The following is a 19,160-nucleotide window of genomic DNA, read 5'->3' on the forward strand; positions in this document are numbered from 1 at the left end:
GGACGCTAACATTTTCTGACTCCAACGATTTTCTCTCCAGTCTCTCGTGCCACGTATAATGGACTAAGGCACGTGTCTATTTGGCAAACTCTGGCAAAGTTTGACAAACAATTTAATCACCGTAAATATTATGAATTCTAATTCCGCGCCAATTCCAATGCTCGAGCAAATAATCAAATCTAATTGTAAAGGACAATGCTGGGGTTGGAGGAAAAATCGGTGTTTGTAGAAATCACAACTTTAATGGAAAAAAAAATTATAACGACGATTACCTTATTCTTTCAGCGAGGCCAGAGGTCAATTGAGCCGAGCGCGTGTCGCGCTGCCCTTTTAAGCGCTCGCCCGAGATTACCCCTCTCTGGGTTTCATTTCGCAGAAACCCCCGATCATTGTGCGATCACGTCACCTCCGAACCACCGCCTGTTATCACGTCAGCCTTTCGGCCCGAGTCCTGATATTTGTCAGCGGGTTCCTGATCCATTTTCCTGGTTTTGCAAACCAGAGATTTTCCGCCCGGGAAACCACCGTCGCGAGACTACAGCTTTCGAGAACCATACGTTCTCCCGGCACGGCACGGTCCGTCTCGCAAGGGTAAATTTTCCGGATCACGGAAAAACCTCGGGTTTTCCCGGCACAGCACGGCATATTTGAGGCGATGGTTCGAAGCCATTTTCTAACGTCGATTCCCCCCGAGTCTCTGGCATCGCTTTACATAGTTTCCAAAATATTACTAGAATTAATTTACGTATAAAATTAGATTGATAAAATGCGCGCGGCGCTAAGAATATTCGCGGTTATCGCAAATCTCGTGCGAGAGGCTTTGTCCGCCTCGTATCAATGTTGACATTCGCTGAATCTCTTTCGGCTTTGTCTCGAGCCTTTCACAGCCGAGCTTGTTTGCATCTCGGGACTCGATTCGCGAATCGGTATTTTGATTCGCGAATCCACACTCGGCTGGTGCCGACGTGCGCTGCTGTAAAGTGTGCATTTACACTATTCCATTATAAATTCAACGCTTAAATAAAAAATGCAATTGCGCACGCTACACTAATTTTGAAACATTGGAGTCCAAAGGTAACATACACCTTAAAACCATTTTTTTTTCTTATATGAACGATAGATTAACGATTGCTGTTGCGTAATGAAAGATTTTACGAGACAAAGTTTGGCCGTGTCATACACGAGAGGAGAAAAGAATCCGGAGCCATTTGTTTCGCGCGGGCTGGGACGTTTCACTCGAGAACTTTTATCATCGTGGCGAACATCGATGGGCTACACAGGGTGCGTATAATAAGTTGCTCTCCTACACAAATCTTATCTGCCAATGTCTTCTGGGAAAGTCAGTGTAGGAAGTTTGAAGGTTCGGATAAAGTTTCGAATAAGAGCGTGATAATTGGACTCTTCAGACTTTTTGCTTTGTAACGGCGGTCGTGAGTTATGAAATTTTTTTATCGCATTATTCCCATTCGTTATCTCATACCGACTATTTTAGTTGTTGTTTAGGTATCGCAAAGCCGAATCGTTATTTTATCGCTGTACAAAGTCGATATGAGGCGAAAAAAGTGTATTGCAAATTTAAATTATACACAAGATCCCGAGAGTAAAAATTTGAATATAAGAGTTTGAAAGATTTCTCGGCAAACTCAGATGCAGCGCCAGAAAGCCGTGTTATGATAAATGCAAGCCGCGACTGAAGTTGCGCGCAGGAATTTTCTTGCAAAACTCAATTTTCCGCAAGCGGTATATAAACTTTAAGTTATTGCAGTTTTGCACTATGACAGCGCGGTGTATACACGTACTCGTGCATCACGCATGAGTACCTACTTCTCCATCAAATTTCGCGAGCAAGTGAAAAGGGCGCATCGAACTGGGAATAATTTACACTGATTCTCATAGTCGCACATACACGGAAAAAAATGGTTAGTAACAGTAACAAACCGCTTGGCAAAATACGCACCAACTATTTTTTTGGTTAACCTCACCAATAACTTGGTAAGTATAATAAAATAATTGGTAAGTAACCTGCTTTTTTGGTAACATTTATCAAGTTATTGGTGAGGTTAACCAAAAAAAAATAGTTGCGTATTTTGCCAAGCGGTTTGTTACTGTTACCAACCATTTTTTTCCGTGTAGATATAGCTTTGAATAAGTCGTTTCGAGGGTGAATGCATGTGTATAATCGTGCGTCAGAATTTAAAATTAAATTTTATTTTGTATTCTATGCATATGTAAGAAGGTTCATCTTGGTATCGGTGGATCGTAGTTGGCTTATTGATTGGCGGAAATATCTATGAATACACTTGAACCAGGCACGAATCCGAATATCCGGCTACTGGCTTGATTATTGTGATTTGAGATTCAAGTGGAAACTCTCTCCCTATCTCGCGTATGGTAGGATTTTATTAATTATAGACAAATCGATCGTGATTTAAAACACCGCCTCTTTTTCCGCTCTCAAGAACATTCGCAGAAACGGAAAAAGGAATGATAAATCATTATAAGACGATAATTCTTAAAAAAACAATTATTTAATCGTATGCTGTTTAACGATGCCATGTAGCATGCAAAATCCAACAAATAATAATATTTTCAACATAAACTCATCGATGTTTCATAATTCAAGAAATATTCTATATGCACCAGTAAAAGCATACAATAATCGGCTTCATTAAAATAATGAAGCGTAACAACCTTCTCCTGCAGAATGTCTGTCTGCTCTTCGCAAAAAAAAAGCAGACATCACGCGAAGGTAAGACCAGACGACTACGCAGTAAAGCAGCAGCGGCGACCCGACAATTCGTGACGCCCGGAATTGCTCTTCTCGCTATCTCCAGGCTAAGCGCCTCCGCGCTATTCGAAAATACGCTATTTTCGCACATCGCTGCCGCTTCTCTCAAGATATTCGGCGGTGAGTTTGCAAAATGTCGCTGAACTCACCGCGAGTCATGAGCCAGAAGAGCGAAAGATACAGATAGAGGGAAAGAGAATTTTCTTCTCTCTGCGCTTTTTCTTTGGAGAAAACCACACGGAGAGATAAGCTCGTCGTCTCTTCTTTATCAGACGCGGTAGTGAAAAAGTCCGGACCGGCCAGACACACGACGAAATTTATCAGGCATCTCTCCGCGCTGCAGCGAAAGAAGTTGCTCTCGCAATACAATACAATGCAATAATTTACAGCCTCGGGTGAATGACACATTAGGGAAAATCGCCCTCGAGGTGTGTGTGCGCTGGTCTCTCTCTCTCTCTCTCTCTCTCTCTCTCTCTTTCTCTCTCCCTACGGACGAGAGAGCGAGAAGACGGCTGGGGAGAGAGTGAGAGATCGATCGATGGGCCGAGCTTTTAAGTAGCCAGTCAAAATTCCGGGAATCATCGTAATTAACCGGTGCCTACTCTTCGCTGTAATAATAATACACGGCCGGAAATATAGCTCACGAGACTACTGTACACGCTCCTTTTTTTTCTTCTTCATCGATTTCTCGTAAGCGAGTTCCGCGAAAAGGAAAGTCGTACACCGAATTTTGAGGAATTAACCAAGGAAGTGACCGATATCGATCGAATAGCGCAGAGCGGCAGCCGACGCCCTCGCGAGTTAATAAATAAATAACAAAAAGGAATACGCCACTGCAGCAAAATCTTGAGCGTATAGCCGGTCTATCAGCTGCTACTGCTGCTGCTGCTGTTGCTATGAGACAATGAAAAATTCAGACGAGCGCCAGAAGCGGAAATATCTCCGAGTGAATTACAATGGAATTTTGCCGGGGAGCTGACTCGATTAATCTTTCGCTGCGCTTCTTTGAAAAGAGATTTTATGAGGAAGGAATTTTGGCAGAGATTCGCGATGACGACGATGACGCTGATGATGATGATGAGACGCTTTGTTATTTATGGAGAGGAAGCCGTTTGCGACGAGCATTGTCTCGCCGGTGAGTTATAGCTCCCAGAAAAACGAGTGAAAGAGCGAGATACTGTGTCAATGAACCGGGGACTTGATTTTCCAGCGAATGTTTTGCCAGTCGATCGGAAATATTTCCGAAATACTTCGTATACGACCACGATATTTGCGAATATATGCCGTATAGCCTTTATTCCTCCTAATAACCGAGAAATTGCAGGATTCGTCTCATCCATAATGGGAAACTATACGACTATTACACTTGAAGTTCTTCAGCAATCAAACTATAATAACGTCCTCCTTCGGCAATTTAAAATTACCGCCTCCCTTATCCTCCGCAGATCGTGAATTAATATCGCCAGAAACTCTCGGCTCGATCGATAATCGCCGATTTTATCTCTCTCGACTGGCTTATGACTTGAATAATGCACGGGATGACAATTATCGCGCATGCAGTCGGATCGATCACGCCTTTCACTGGTGCATGACTATTATAGACACATATATACCGCGGCGCACAGTGTGCGCGCTTATGCTCTTTTTCACCGGCGGCTCGTCGATTCCGTAAAATATGAATCCGATTATTGCCTCAGTCGATACACGGACAAATCGAAAACTAATAAAGCCGCGCTATGATGCATTCGAGCTTTTTCTCCCTGTTGCGTGCAGCTCGTATAGAGAGCGTATGTGTGTGTGTGTGTGTGTCGAGTAATTGTTTAGCCGGAAAACAATCGTTCTGATTGATTCGCGTAATGGTTAATGCAAGCTCGCCGCGTTTCGTCGATATTTTTTTACCGGCTAAAAATAGTCCCGCTCCAGTTCTGGCGGCCGACTGCGATACGCGCTACCACGCTATAATTGCGTTTGTATAGAGAACAATTCAATCTCGTTCTCAAGTGTCAATATAGACACGCGTACCGCTCCGCGTAATTGTTTGGCGATGAAGAAGTGACTGCTGAATTTTCCGGCTCAACGTGACAAGTGTGGAACGAGAAGCCGATGTGACGCGGGAAACATGCTTCCTTTCGCGCTCGACTGCGCTTTTGTTTGTTCTTATAAATCATGGCGCCGGAAACTACAGCAGCGGCGGCAACAACATCAATAATTTAAACACGGAATATCGAACTCACCTCGTGTCGTCGCTCTCTCTCTCTCTCTCTCTCTCTCTCTCTCTCTCTCTCTCTCTCTCTCTCTCTCCCTCGTGCCGGTCGCGCACAGCGTACTTCCACGTCTCGTTCGCACAATATACACAAGCACAGAGCACCAGGGCACACTCACTCAATCGTGGAACACAACTGCGTTATCCTCGGGGCGGCTCGGCTGGCCTCCTCGTTGCCGACATCCTCACCGTCGTCGTCTTCCTCGAGAACGGCAGCCGCAGCAGCGGATGCAGCTGCAGCATCGCGCCAACAAGGAATTCAACGGAAAAGAAAAAGGAGTACGCGCGCTCGCGGCCTCTGTGTCACGCAAATCAAGCCACCCGCACACGACACACTAACACCGAGGGTAGAAAACGTGCTTATCGTCGGCGAAGCTTGCCGTAAGCTCGGTTCGAGTCGGTCGACTCCGCTGCCGCTCGGTTCTCTCCTCGCCTATACTCCCTGCTCTCCCTCCCTCCTGCGCCGTCTGTGTCTATGCATTTGTACGATCCCCCTTCTACTATACACGGCGGCGACCGGGTGAGCGGCCACGCCGGCGACGTTGTCATGACGACGTAAACTCAAAAATACACTGCGCGACGCGGTGGCGGCAGCGGCGTTCGACGACCGAGACGCTGTAGGTTCGTTGCTGCCTGTATACCATACCTATGTATAGAGGTCTGCGAGAGAGGGAAGGATTGATTGATGCAAAATTTATAGTAGGGAGAGAGAGAGAGAGACAGAGAAAGAGAGTCGACTGCAGGGATAAACATTTAAAATTATCGATTTCGGAGTGGAGGTGACGCGGCGAGCTTGCAGTTGGAACCGAGGCTGCTGATTTATTCGGGAATTTATCGCGTAGAAATACCTTTGACACACTTCATGGCAAAAAGCCCTGCTTCATTTACGCTGTCTCATGTACTGCGTTTTCAGTCGGAAAAACTTTGGAACGATCGCGCTTTCCGAAAAAGCTCGGTGTCAGTGGAAGAAAGCAAATGAAGATCCCGCGTCGACCGAAGTTAAACCACGTCAATTCGTAAAACCCTATGAAAATCCTAGTTTTAGTGTAGCCGCGCTTCTCTAAAGTTCCAGCTTTACGACCTTATTTTAAACGAAAGATTAAAATACCCTCTCGCGGCAAGACCAAAGCGCGTGCAGTTCCATTTGACGAATCGCCCGTAGCCACGAGGAATCTATTATACACCTTTGTACTTGTTCGATATAAAAAGTCACCGCGTAAGTTTTGCAAGACAATCGCGCGCAGACGGAACTCCGAGCTTGCGCGAACTTTGGTATTTTTCTTCGCTCGCGGAAAGCTCTCCAGAGAGAGAGAGAGAGAGAGAGAGAGAGAGAGAGAGAGAGAGAGAGAGAGAGAGAGAGAGAGAGAGAGAGAGAGAGAGAGAGAGAGAGAGAGAGAGAGAGAGAGAGAGAGAGAGAGAGAGAGAGAGAGAGAGAAGAGAGAGAGAGAGAGAGAGAGAGAGAGAGAGAGAGAGAGAGAGAGAGAGAGAGAGAGAGAGAGAGAGAGAGAGAGAGAGAGAGAGAGAGAGAGAGAGAGACAGAGTGAGAGAGAGAGAGAGAGCGATCCTATTTAGGGAATTGAATGCGCGCGGATTTGAATAAAACTCTCACAGGCCAGTGCAGCGTTTATCCTGAGCGTACCCTATAACCTATAAAAATAAAAACTTTTGCGACTGAATATTTCATGACCCACCACGCGATATTAAATAGATATACGATGCCTCAATAATAAATGCCGCTCAAAGTTCTATTTAATCGAGGTCGACGTAATTGAGGTGGCGCTTAAGTTTTCGCAAGACAAATTCATTAGCGCACGGAGGTAAGATTTTTCTCTTTTTTCTCTTTTTTCCTTAAGCACACTTGAGAACGCGAGCATTTTTAACTAGAAAAGTTTTCGTGAGCTTAATTAAGAAATAAATCTATATGCAAAGCCGAAGGGTTCTACAACGTTTCGGGCGTATAGACACAGCATGATATAAGTATTGCGAAATCCCGTACGACATTAATAACGATTAGCGGCTAAGTAGATTACAGTCCGGCAGACGAGCGAGACACATTGGAAGAGAGAGAAAAGGGATCCCACAGTTGCCGCGGTCTTATACGCGTTATATACCTTACGTAATGCCCGGGCGTCGCCGTTATTATTACGCGGCGTGTATAGATACGCGCAAAACCCAGAGAGCAGTGTAAGCAGCCTGTGAGGGAAGAAGACGAGGCGCAAGAGTGGACGGAAATAGATTTAACGAAGTGAGAGGAAGAAAAAAAGGAGCTTGCGTGGGAGGAGAAAGAGAGAGGGAGAGAAAGCGGGGGGGGGGAAGTAGCTGCGTGCGTGGCTCGTTAATTCCTCGCACGGCAGGCTTTTTCGATCTAGACGCGGACAGATTAGAGGAATCGAGATGGTCAGAAAGAAAGAGAGTACATTCTTATACTCCGTAGTGATTATTTGGAGGAGGAGAGCACGCGCGCGTGTGCTTTTGATCTGGGGAATATATAGGAGGTCGTATATTTTAATAATTTAAGGCTCTAGTAGAAATTTTAATGGTGTTTGTCTTTTGAGCTTGTGGCTAGAAGTTTTTAAACATTAGCCTGGATAGAGTACGATGCGGCTTTGAAGATGACTTTCGAGTCCGCGAAGCTTTCGAGCTTTTATTATTAAAATATACAATCGTATGCATTTGTGGATTTCTATTCACCCCAGAAGTTTGAAGACGTACTTTAACTTTAACTCAAAGTAATCTATATGCCCTACTGTAATCTTCATTATTTAAAGTGATACAACTTGCAGGATTTTTTAACAATAAATAACTTTCATAACATAATTCTTCAGAAAAAAGAGAACACCAAGAAAAAGCTCACAGACAAAACGTTAACTAAAGAAGCACACATTCGTGCATCAAGCAAACCATCTCCATGCCGACTATTTCTATACATCTCTCTGTGCGGCGCGTGACAAGTAAGCTTGGCGGAGAAAAAGCGACTAGTAGAGAAAAGGGACAGCCGTAGAAGCGTGTATTAGCGAGACAAAAAGACAGATCTCGCCAAGTGTCCGTACTCAGTGACCTAGGGTTCTAGACTTATACAAGCTTGAGGCGATCGGATCTAGCGTGAACAGTTATCTTTTTGAGTTTTCTTTTTCGATCTTCTGATTTTTCGTCGTTGGAAGTCACTTACACATACTCGAGGGATTCATTAACTATTTCCTGACTGACGCCTGTCTGGCGATGACGTGTAGGTGACGCGATCGTTCGCGGTGACGTAGAGTTTTACAACATTTTTGCCTACCTATATCACGATTGTCTGCGCAGTCTATATGCAACGACTTATTTTCAGAACCTTCGATGTCCTTTGACAGTGTGAATGAATTCGTCGATGTCGCGTTTTAAGTTTCAAATTACACGGTACGTATCCCCCTTTTAATTTTCATCGCTCACATTGTATGCGTGCATACATATTACTCCCCCCTTTTTTTAAAGTTGCTGATTACAGAGAAGTGCATGATAAGAAGTAATTTCTCTGCTCGCGTGTAGTCGCGTGACATTCGCTCTTTAATTAGGCAATGGATGTAATTATAATAGCGAGCCTGTCGTCTACTTTACGCGCGCGTTTACGTGATGCGTTGAACTTTCTTTCTCGCTCTCTTCTTTGTATGGCATTTTTTCACATGCGACATAATGTCGCTCTAAAGCTAGCTCGGCGGCACGGAATTTATCGCGAAGAATATGTCGAGCGTTATTGGATTTGCGATCGTAATCTTGTTAAATTTACCATGAAAATTCTGAGCTTCACAAGTGTGTTACTTATATACGAGAGCGTAAACTTGCAGCTAACTATAACGATATAGCGTACAAATTCGTTGTACACTTACTGACTTGTATAAAGCTCTATCTGCAAGTTAAGCTCAAACAAACACACCCTCCGAGCTCACGCACGGAATATTGTTTAATCGCCTTACGAAAATACTAGTGAAAATCTGCTGCAGCGCAGGTTCGTTTTCACCCAATTCAATGTTCGCGCGCTATATATATCCACACGAAAGTATGTTAATTCTATAGACTCAGAAGGAAATAATTTAAAAAAACAGGCTTGCGTTGAAAAATTGAAATTCACGCAGACTATGAATGGCCTCTCAATGAAGCTCTGCTTCGTGCGGGCTCGCGCATATGCACAGCTCAGAGGCGTCTGATTTTATCTTGGGCCTATTGTAAAAGGTCATGATTATGTTCTGTAATAAATAGGTATTCGGATGAACAACAATGAGTTTATTTTTCATTCTACATTGGCAAAGTATATTGTGACTATCAGAATGTTGAAGAAGAACTTGATCCAGTTATTCTGAGCTTTTCTATTAGATTTTATTATCAGAAGGCAAAACGAAAAAATCGAGTTATAGGCTGGGATTTATATAAATGTTCGCTGAAGACTGATTTCCCTTTGAAGTACACTCATAGGGCTTTGCATCGCGGTAAGTTCGTAAATTGGATAAGCCTTTGAAGAACACGTGCATGCTGTTTTACGTTCGATTTGAGTAAAAATTTGTTTCTGAAAAGCTTTACAGCCTGCTTGCCTGTATACAGTCGCCGCTAGAACTTCAAAGTTATGTCAGTACCTGTATACTTTTTAATAAAAAAAATTCTTTGTCTATAAAAATTAAAAATTTGCAGTGAAGTTTAGCTTTGTTAGCTCGTTAATCGAATACGTATTTCATCAAAAAATTTAATCTATTCCTAATAGCTGCTCTGCAATTTATCATTCATCTCGAAAATGTTCGATTAATTCGCGAAACGATTTTTCATTCAATCCTCATTTGAGTCAAATTTAAAATTTCTTGGCAACGCCCTATAAGAATTCCATCAAAATCCTCCAGCAGATATTTTTTCACATGCTCTAGTTTCGCCAACAAGAAAAGTGAGACGAAACTGTCATCACCTATCCCTAAAGTTTTATATCCCTACCGTAGCTGCAGCATATAAGGATGCATTATACAAGAGATACTAGGCTGCCTTCATTTTTCATCGTATCCTCCGCGCCAACATTCTCATAAGCGTATACAATACATCCCCAAGCAACTGGACGATATCCACATGCTCGAGATACGATACCGTATCCAGGCATCATTAGCAGTCGGAAGGAGAGCCGAGGGGAGACACTAGTGCGTCTTCCCGATGATGATGATGATGCTGCGGTCGATCCAGAAATTTCGACGACGCCATCAATTTTTACAAGGTCTGTGCAAGCTTCGTAAAAACTATCAGGCGCTAATTTCACAATCATATGAAGATATCGAACGTGGGGTGGTTTTTTGAAAGGGTCGCAGGTCTTTTCGCGGGTCGTCTGGCTTTTTGTGTGCTGCTGCTTTTATCGAGGGATTTGTTGGCATTTTATGGAGGCCAGCATTAAATTGGGGAGGGGAAACTGAATTGGGATGATCGATTTGTCGTTAGGTTGAATATTTGACGCTGGAAATCGAGAGGACTGATTGAAACTTAAGTTTGGATGATGGCGCTGACTAGTTCTTTCTCGTTGATTGTTCACGGCAGGGCTTTTTTTTTTGCTTTGTGATGTTGGATTTGATTGATCTTTTTGAGTATTTTTAACTAAATTAAGAGAATTTATTATTTTGCAACAAAATTTGTTATCGATCGTTAAATAAAATCGCATGGAAGCTGCAACGAAAGAAACGACATGATCTCTTGACCATAAGAAAAATCGAATCTCGCTAAGGTTAGCATTACTCAATTCTCTCGAAAAGGCTGAATTCGCAAGAACAGAAGTCATAAAAGGAAACTTTTAGTGGGCAATAAAAAAGGTAGGCGTTGACAAGTACCATATCGCGTAAATTCGCTTCGTCGAGCGTGTTTGTATACAGCTAAGACCTGGTCGCGATAATGCGATAAATAGCGTGACGCATTTGTTTTATTGGAGTGTAGGCAAACGCCAGCCCACACAGGTAAATGTGTAGAATAGAGCGAGATCGAGGGAATAGAAACGAATAAAATTAAAAGAGGGTAACATGGTTTATGATTATTCGAAACTTCCGTGTTTTAGCTGACGACGTCAGTATTTTATAAAATTATTTCACCAACAATCGTACTACATTTCGTGAACCAAAAGCGTCCTATTATAAACTCTAGTTTAAAATACTTCCTCGTCTCGTACAATCTAACAGCCGACGAAGTGCAAGAAAGAAGCGCGCCTAAGAAAATATTCGTTCGACAATAAAAGAAATGCCCCATATACGCTCGCTTAGACATACGGCCCAATGTTCCGTTGTTAATAGGATTAAAACGGGAGATGCGCGAGGCGCGCGACTTTGTAGATTTTCACCTGAAGGCTGCTGCTTCTGCTGCACGTATACACACTCGTTCGCGATCTCGCGCAAGCCTTTGAGTCAATTAAGGCGGCTTTCGCGCAAGCTTCTCTTCCCGCGATCTCAATGCGCGAAATTCAGCTGGCTCGAGTTATTTTGAGGCACTGAAAAAGACCAGATGCTACGCGGAGCTCTACTGTGTACTCGCCACGGCATATATAAGCCTGCAGGGATATAGGAAGAATCGCGCGAGGCGGCGATCGATCATTTCGTCGACGCTCCAGGGCTTAGGTTTATTTCGATTGCAGAAATTTGCTTGCTGTTTGTACTCCTGTGATGCTCGAGCTGATGGGCTGAGAGCTTTTTAGGGAGATGGGATTCTTGGCTTTTGCTAGCTCGAGAGACTCTTACGCGAAGTTTACTGCTCGGGTTTTCCGCTAGTCAATATGGCTTTTGATTTTTTTATTTTTTCATTTGAACTGCGAACGAAATATTTTTTATTGTTTATATAAATATTAATATCAGTAAATATTGTTGAAAGTCGAATTGCGTAAATTACCCCAATTTAAAAAATTCCGAAGGAAAATGAATCGACGGTTTGGTATAATGACGAATTAACTTACCGAACTGCCATAGTAGCAACTGTATACATCAAATGTGTAACTCGACGCAACAAAGTTCGGCTGAGCTAACAATGCATTTTGCTAATTCTATACAAGCAAAATCCGCTGGAACAGTTTCCTTATAGCAATTTAACTTCTTGTTTAACCTACTCTGAGTAAATGTTCTACTGTAATCTGTGTATGAACTTTTTCAGCAAGTCACTGGCATATGCTCTTTGAGCTGAAGATTGGAAGACACTGTGAAAGCAAACAAGTTTGCGATTATTGCATATTACTCGCCATCTGATTTATCATTTCCATTTTTTTATTATTTTATCATCTTGTTTCAATGAGGTATTTTAAACTAAAGAAAAAATTAATTCAGCATCTATAATTATATGATCAATTTTATTTCTTGCCATTTATAAAAGCCATAATCTTTTTGTAAAATTAAATTGTAATAACAGACTGAACTATAACTCTTTATTCACGACATTAAGAAAATAATTTAAAGATTTCCTGGTAATCCAAGAGTCATTTAAACCCCCTCTCTCCCTCAAAGTACTAAAAACCAAACAGGCGAGAGAAATACTACCCTAACAGCCCTTTTCCTCCCCATCCATTTCTCCCCAACCATTATAAATTAGATGCTATACAGCGCAAAATAATAAAACGTCGACGGCGCGAATTTTGAAGCGAAATGAAAATAAACGTCGCGTGCGGTGTAAAACAGCGCCTGTTGCGAGTGTAATTCGCCGGGGCATCAGGGCTGACTTTCGGATTATACGGACCGCCGCGCCGCCGCGACGCGAGCTCGAAAATCATAGTAGACGACGTCGCATACGAATTTATATTTCATGTCGTGCGAAAGCTTGCTGGATGTTCCACCGTTGCGATCGGATGTTTGCGTTTTGTCGGGAATTCGGGCTTAGCAAGACCTTGTAATAGGTTTTCGTATACAACACTAGATGGAAACGAAGTATTTTATTGCTAAATACATATAGTAAATCTTTTAACGTTAATTTTAGATAAAATTTACGAGTTTAAGGAAAAAATTCAACGTTATTTGATTTAAACGTCGAAATGTCTCGTGGTCGGGTACAAAAATGTAAATATGCGTACGGTATGACAAAGAAATATGCGAATTTCGAGCGATTTGATTCTGCAGCAGAACCATTTTTCATCCTCGTCGGAGGCGCATACCTTGAACTGTCAAAGTATATGAACCTAATAAACGGGCTCTTTTTGCAATTGAAATTGCAAATAGTTTGTCCTCTTCAATATGCATCAAGCTCTTCGAATGTAATTCAAGATATCTACGCTTTTTATTATTTTGTAATTTCAGTAGCTGTCTTTTTATGCAGCTGTATCACGTTGTTATGGTGACTCTATTTTTACTTTCGAACCCATTTTTACTGTAGAGAAATCTTGCTTTGTATACGATTCCCAACAAAAGCGTTTTTAAAAAGTTTTTTTGATTCACTGTAATTTCTTTTGATAAGATGTCGCTTAGAAAAAAACATAATCCATTTAAAAAATTACTAAGCAGATGGAAGTTTCTATTCAGATCGAATCATTTCACGCAGCAAAAGTTTCGCATATAATTGTCGAGAGGTTTTCTTCTCTTCCTGACACATTTCTTCAACTTTTTTTTCATCAAACGCAAGCTAAGAAAGTATGTCAAACACGTGTCAGAAATATTTATAGAGAAAAATGTTTAGCTTTTACCAATTTTATACTCCCATCTGACGTTGACACAGTGTTCTCTAATATTAAACTAATTGAAACTATCGTAGGACGTTTTTCATGGGAAGTAAATAAGCAATTCGGTCGGATAATGTTGGGTACAAACAGCTGCAATGGCTTTGGTGGCTTGGCCATAAAAAAGGAGGGGTTGGCTCCGCGAGTAATAATGTTTTTCCAGAGTGTATGCTTCATAAAATTCTTGGAAGAGAGACTATCGATGGATCTCTATAAAAAAAAATGTATTACTTCTCTGGAAGGATATGTGTATAAGGGATATACTTTTTTATCGAACCGCTTGAAGAAGGTTACAAATGCTTTTTTTATTAACAGAACAGATGAACAGTTAGAGCTAGGAGAGAGCATGTTATGAAATATTTGAAATTTTTCTTAGCTTATTAAATTTCATAAAGAAGCATATTATTCGTTCCTCACTTTGATTCGAATAATTTCAGAAATAAACTTAAAATACTATTCCTCAAAGCATACACACTCCACGTCCCCAAAGCACTGAAACTGCCGCCAATGATACTTCAAAACTTCCCGAGCTCCGTAAAACAATTCCCCAACCAACAGAATTTCCGAATTGCATCAACAGGCCGCGCTCGAAAAGTCAATGCACCCCTTACCGTACTCGTTCAAGCCAGCGTCACGTCCCCAAAAAATAAAAAAAAAGAACCTTCCACATCCCATCCAATTTTTCCATCCACTTCATTTCCCGAGTCAATACCCCGAGCCACTGCAGCGTCGAAGGGTTTGTCGGTCAGATCTATGTATATACGAAAGACGCGACGGGTGAAAAAAAAAGCGACGGCGGCGGAGGGACTATGGCAGGCGCGGGTCGATATATAGTCGTGGCCGCCCCCCCCCCCCTGGCGTTATATACATTGTGCAGCGCGAAACGGCATTAATCGATACTGGCTGGCCTTTGACGTCGACGAGCCATCTCTCGCGCGCGTGTGTATGGCTTTTCAAGGTGTGCTACTCAAGACACGAGTCGATTGACTTTGTACGACGACACATGCCGTCGGGCTGCTGGTGTATAGTGTGCAGTCAGCCGTGTGCTCGGACTATGTTGAGGAGGTTTTATTTGCTGGCTTGATTATTCCTCGGTGACAGAGAGGCCGGTGCTTTATGGAACTCTTGGTATACAAAATTCGTACAACGGCGTGCATAACGTTTATTTTTTAATCAACTGATATTGAGAATTAAATGCGTAATTTGAAGGAATGAACTGAAAAAAATGTGACATAGCACACTGTGTAATTGAAGCTTTATGTTCGGTTCTGCGAGCCGCTTGAAGGGATACTGCCTTTCTGCTGATCTATTCAAGATAATGCTGACAGCGTTTTGTACGTGAAATTGAAAACTTGAATTGTTTGGCTTTAATAGAATTTTTTCGCGCTATTCCGGAGTATATAAAGGCGACGAATACAGAAATAATTTTCGACGCCAAAGTCGGACACTTGCAAGTGCAAGTTTCGGTACATAGCTAAACTAACCGTCGTGTCTCAGATTGGTTAAATAATAAAGCAAGAGCTATTTTCATCATTTCGTTCATACAGTTTGCTAAAGAATCATTCGAAAGTTCACAGTCAAAGTAGAGAAAGCATCTACAGTTGTGTGCAGAAATGCGAGCACAGGTGCAGGGGCGTTTTATTTATAGTTCACGAGCAAAGGCAAAATTTGCTAGTCCACGAGTACGGAAGTAATTTATATCTTAAAAGCTCGCCTTGACGTTAACTCGTTAAAAAAGTTTTACCATATACATATATCGTGCGACGAGTAATATTAGTTTCTCCAAATTAATAAGTCTGCATAAACAAGTTTAATATGCGACGAGCGTTGAAATAATGATCAAGACTACTCAATGCCGTGATTAATAATTCAACGAATTCTATATAATACTCTATACAGAAGTTGAAAAGTTTCTAATGCACACAAAAAAACTTCTATTTTGAAGCAGTTCTTATAGAAGTGTCATTCATAAAGCCAATAAACGCATTCCTTGTAAAATTAACAACAGGCCTCACCCCGTGTTTATTTTACGAAAGCCCGAGGTCCGAGCTTTTCCCGACCAAGAAAAGCTTTCAACTCTCTTCTATGCTTTCGCGAAACAATCATCGGTATATACGACCGCCGACAATCGATACGCGCCTGCGAGCTTATTCAAGAAAGAGACTTTGGACGCCCGCTGGAATCATCCATATAGCTGTTAAGTATTAATCGAATAAAGTACCTACCAAACAAGGTCGTCGCTCCAATATAATTAATTACGATGATGCCAGGAATTTGTGTTACGTATATGTATGTGCGTGTGTGAATGAATCAGCGAAAATTAGCGGCTGTATATAGGTGGAAAAAAAGAAGGCCGTTGATGGCGAGGATCTCATGCTAATGAAATTTATTGTTATGCGGCTCAAAGGGACGCTATTTGCCGAGGATAATAAACTGTGTAGATTTGGATTAGCGGGGATTAAATAGATTTTCGTGGAAAGGAAAGGAGCTTTGTGGAACGTTCGTATTGCTTTAATGAAAATATTTTATTCAATTACGAGGGCATCGACTAACTCGATTCTGATAATAGAATCAACGTGTCTATATTTTGTAATATTATACCTGTTATTATACTTGTTGACGTTAAAAAGTAGGTTGATAAATTTGTTTCGAAGCTAGTCTATACTCGGAACATCGGCGCTCTTTCTCAAAAATCCATTTCATTTTTTGCACAACAGCGAACGTAATAACTTACAGATAATTCACGGCCTCGTAACATTGTTTAACCCCTGCACAAACATGCCCCCCATCATTATTTCAAGCTCGACATATTCTACGCGGAAAAATGATGGCGGGTATCTCAAAGCACTCGTGCGAGCTCTTTACGACTAGCGCGGCCCACGGAAGAGAGAGAGAGAGAGAGAGAGAGAGAGAGAGAGAGAGAGAGAGAGAAAGAGAGAGTTACGCGTCTCGACGTCGTTCATCAGAAGCCTGAGAAGGAAGAGTCACAAATCAGCGTAAAAAGTGCACGTTCACCCGTATATTCCTTTTCCGTTATCGGGGGGGATGAAAAAATAGGAGCCGCTGCTGCTGTGTTCAGTTGAGCTTTATACGTTGGAAAATAAAAGAATCAGCTACTGCTGTGCCGTAGAATGCGAATGAATGGGATACGTGATGTTTTTCGAAATGCCTGAGTGGAGGTAAGACTTTGTAGGTACACGCGTGAGAGATGTAGGGGTTATTTTGTGGTTACACGTATGGTGTGATGGATGGTGGTAGTTTGTTAGAAATTTCACGAACCTTTTCGAGTTATTTCTGATGTCACTAAGAGCAATTGATTTTTCGTCATTGAAAAATTACAACAAAAGCGTTTCTTGATTATATATATATATATATATATATATATATATATATATATATATATATATATATATAATCAAGAAACGCTTTTGTTGTAATTTTTATTGTTGTATTGTTAATATATATATACACACACATTTTTTTTAACCGATAGGTCCGACTCGCGACCCTATTCTCAGATTAAAAATTGCAATCAAGAAAAGAGTTTTCTCCTGGAGTAGTTATTACTGTATGCAAAATCGATTTACCGAAACACTAGTTTCCTCTACAAAAGAAGAAAAAACGAAGAAAAGGCTTCGACGTATAGACAAACAGGCAATGAATAGCCATTGATTGTAAAAATGCCATTAAAAGACAAACTTCCTCGCTCACAATGGAAAAATACATCCAAATCCATTCTCTTTCTTCTCTTCTGCTAAAAAAAAACAATTCCCCCTCTCTAAACTCTCAAATTTAACAGCGTGCGCCCGTTGTTTTCCGGAAACTTGAGCTCAGAACCACTTTGTCGAGAGAATCGTCGATATTCATTCAAAATTTATGGGTTATCTAGCGACGAACTTTTCAATACGAGAGCTACCAACGGGAGTGGCCATTGTAATCGTCGCGCCGAATCAATGATAGCCTCGGTGTTCGTCCGTTTTTTCCGACGCCTTTCGCTCGCAGGTCGCCCCGATCATTTATCTCGTGGAAGAGAAATAGGTGTTTTGCGAAGGGGAGGAATGAAAGAAGCTCACGATGCTTTTCACAGCGCCACTGTTGTTGCTGTTGTGATAATGCCGATGTGTCGTTTGCAAGTCTTGATGGCGAGGGAGGAAAGGTCCGTGTAATGCCGGGCAGTTAAGATTCATTTTTCAAGGGAGATGTAATTTTTCATTGTGAATGAAAGGCTGCCTTTTTATGCGATTAGGAGGTGCTTATTTTTTAGTAAGATGTATGACGTTGACAGTTGAATCTTGAGATTGTTCTAAATTTTGATATGCCCTTGAGCTGTTGTGTTCAACAGTGTTATATAAGTAAGATGGCTTCTTACAAAGACCGAATAGTTCAAATTTACGGAGAGAATCAAAAATAATTGATCGAAATCTCATTTAAAAAATGTATTTTTCATACAGCTATAATCTTATTTTAATAAGTCGTAAATAGCTGTTTATCAAATACAGATGTTATCGATGATGGACTTCGACTTTCAAGATTTGCAATTTTCAGTAGCTGATGAAACATTGAAACTGCAATAATCACTGACCCCAGCCTCCACAATATACATAAAAGCCAGTGCCTCAATGCAACTCTAAAATTCAATCTCACTAATAAAAGCAGGGTATACACATTTTCTCTGGCTGAATCAACTTTCTCGATAACTCATTTAATTCTGAAAATCGATAGACGACCTACCGTTCATACCATTACCACTACACCTTTAGTCTCCTTTGCTCTCTCGCAACTTGCCTGTTTGGCTACTACTCTTCCTCCGTGACTCGGGAGTCCTTACATTCTCTCTTTCTCGGCAGAATCGCCATAGGCGAGACTCAGCGGGAATTTTCCTCGTCGAGTGGATGAAATTACGCCCGAGAAGTAAGTATCCTATTCTGGAGTCGCTAGATCTTGTTTCCCACCGAGCGTGGATGTCTAATTTCGTTTGTTTGATTGACACAAGCTGAAATGTCCGATAGAGCTTCAACTCCTGGCTTCGAGGTAATGTGTACGCACGTGTGCGAGAGCTTTTTGTAATGGGAGCCATGCGTCAGAACTTTTCGAAGGTCTACTTTCTAAATGTTTAATTTATGCACTGGGAGAAAAGTGGAAGAGCAGCGCCACTAACCTAGTGTCTAGCGATACGTCCGGTACACGGGTGATACGCGCTCCTATACGGGTGATACGCGCGCCTATTTTGGGAGAGTCACGCGCCCAAACAGAAAGGACTGTTCAACCACAACACTGGTGAAACAGAGCGCTCGCGTACTGCATAGCATAGCCAGCATATCCAGAGCGGCACGTTTTAGGACTACAGCGCCCCTACTTTTCTCCCAGTGTGAGTTGTAATTTTTTATGAGATTTCTGGTGGTGCTACCGTAGACTAAACGTTATCCTTAATACATCGGCGT

General features: G+C 41.8%; 1 protein-coding gene across 4 annotated transcripts in view; it reads right to left on the reverse strand.

The window, feature by feature from the left end:
- Positions 1-5,498, reverse strand: part of LOC100119646 (small conductance calcium-activated potassium channel protein) — a 152,279-nt gene extending 146,781 nt beyond the window's left edge. For all 4 annotated transcript variants that reach the window (XM_031929393.1, XM_031929395.2, XM_031929396.2 and 1 more), the window contains exon 1: positions 5,171-5,498. The gene's annotated coding sequence lies outside the window, so the exon portion shown is untranslated. The remainder of the gene's footprint in view (positions 1-5,170) is intronic.
- Positions 5,499-19,160: the final 13,662 nt, after the last annotated feature.

Source organism: Nasonia vitripennis, chromosome 4 (assembly GCF_009193385.2).
Source record: "Nasonia vitripennis strain AsymCx chromosome 4, Nvit_psr_1.1, whole genome shotgun sequence".
In the NCBI taxonomy this organism is placed as follows: Eukaryota; Metazoa; Arthropoda; class Insecta; order Hymenoptera; family Pteromalidae; genus Nasonia; species Nasonia vitripennis.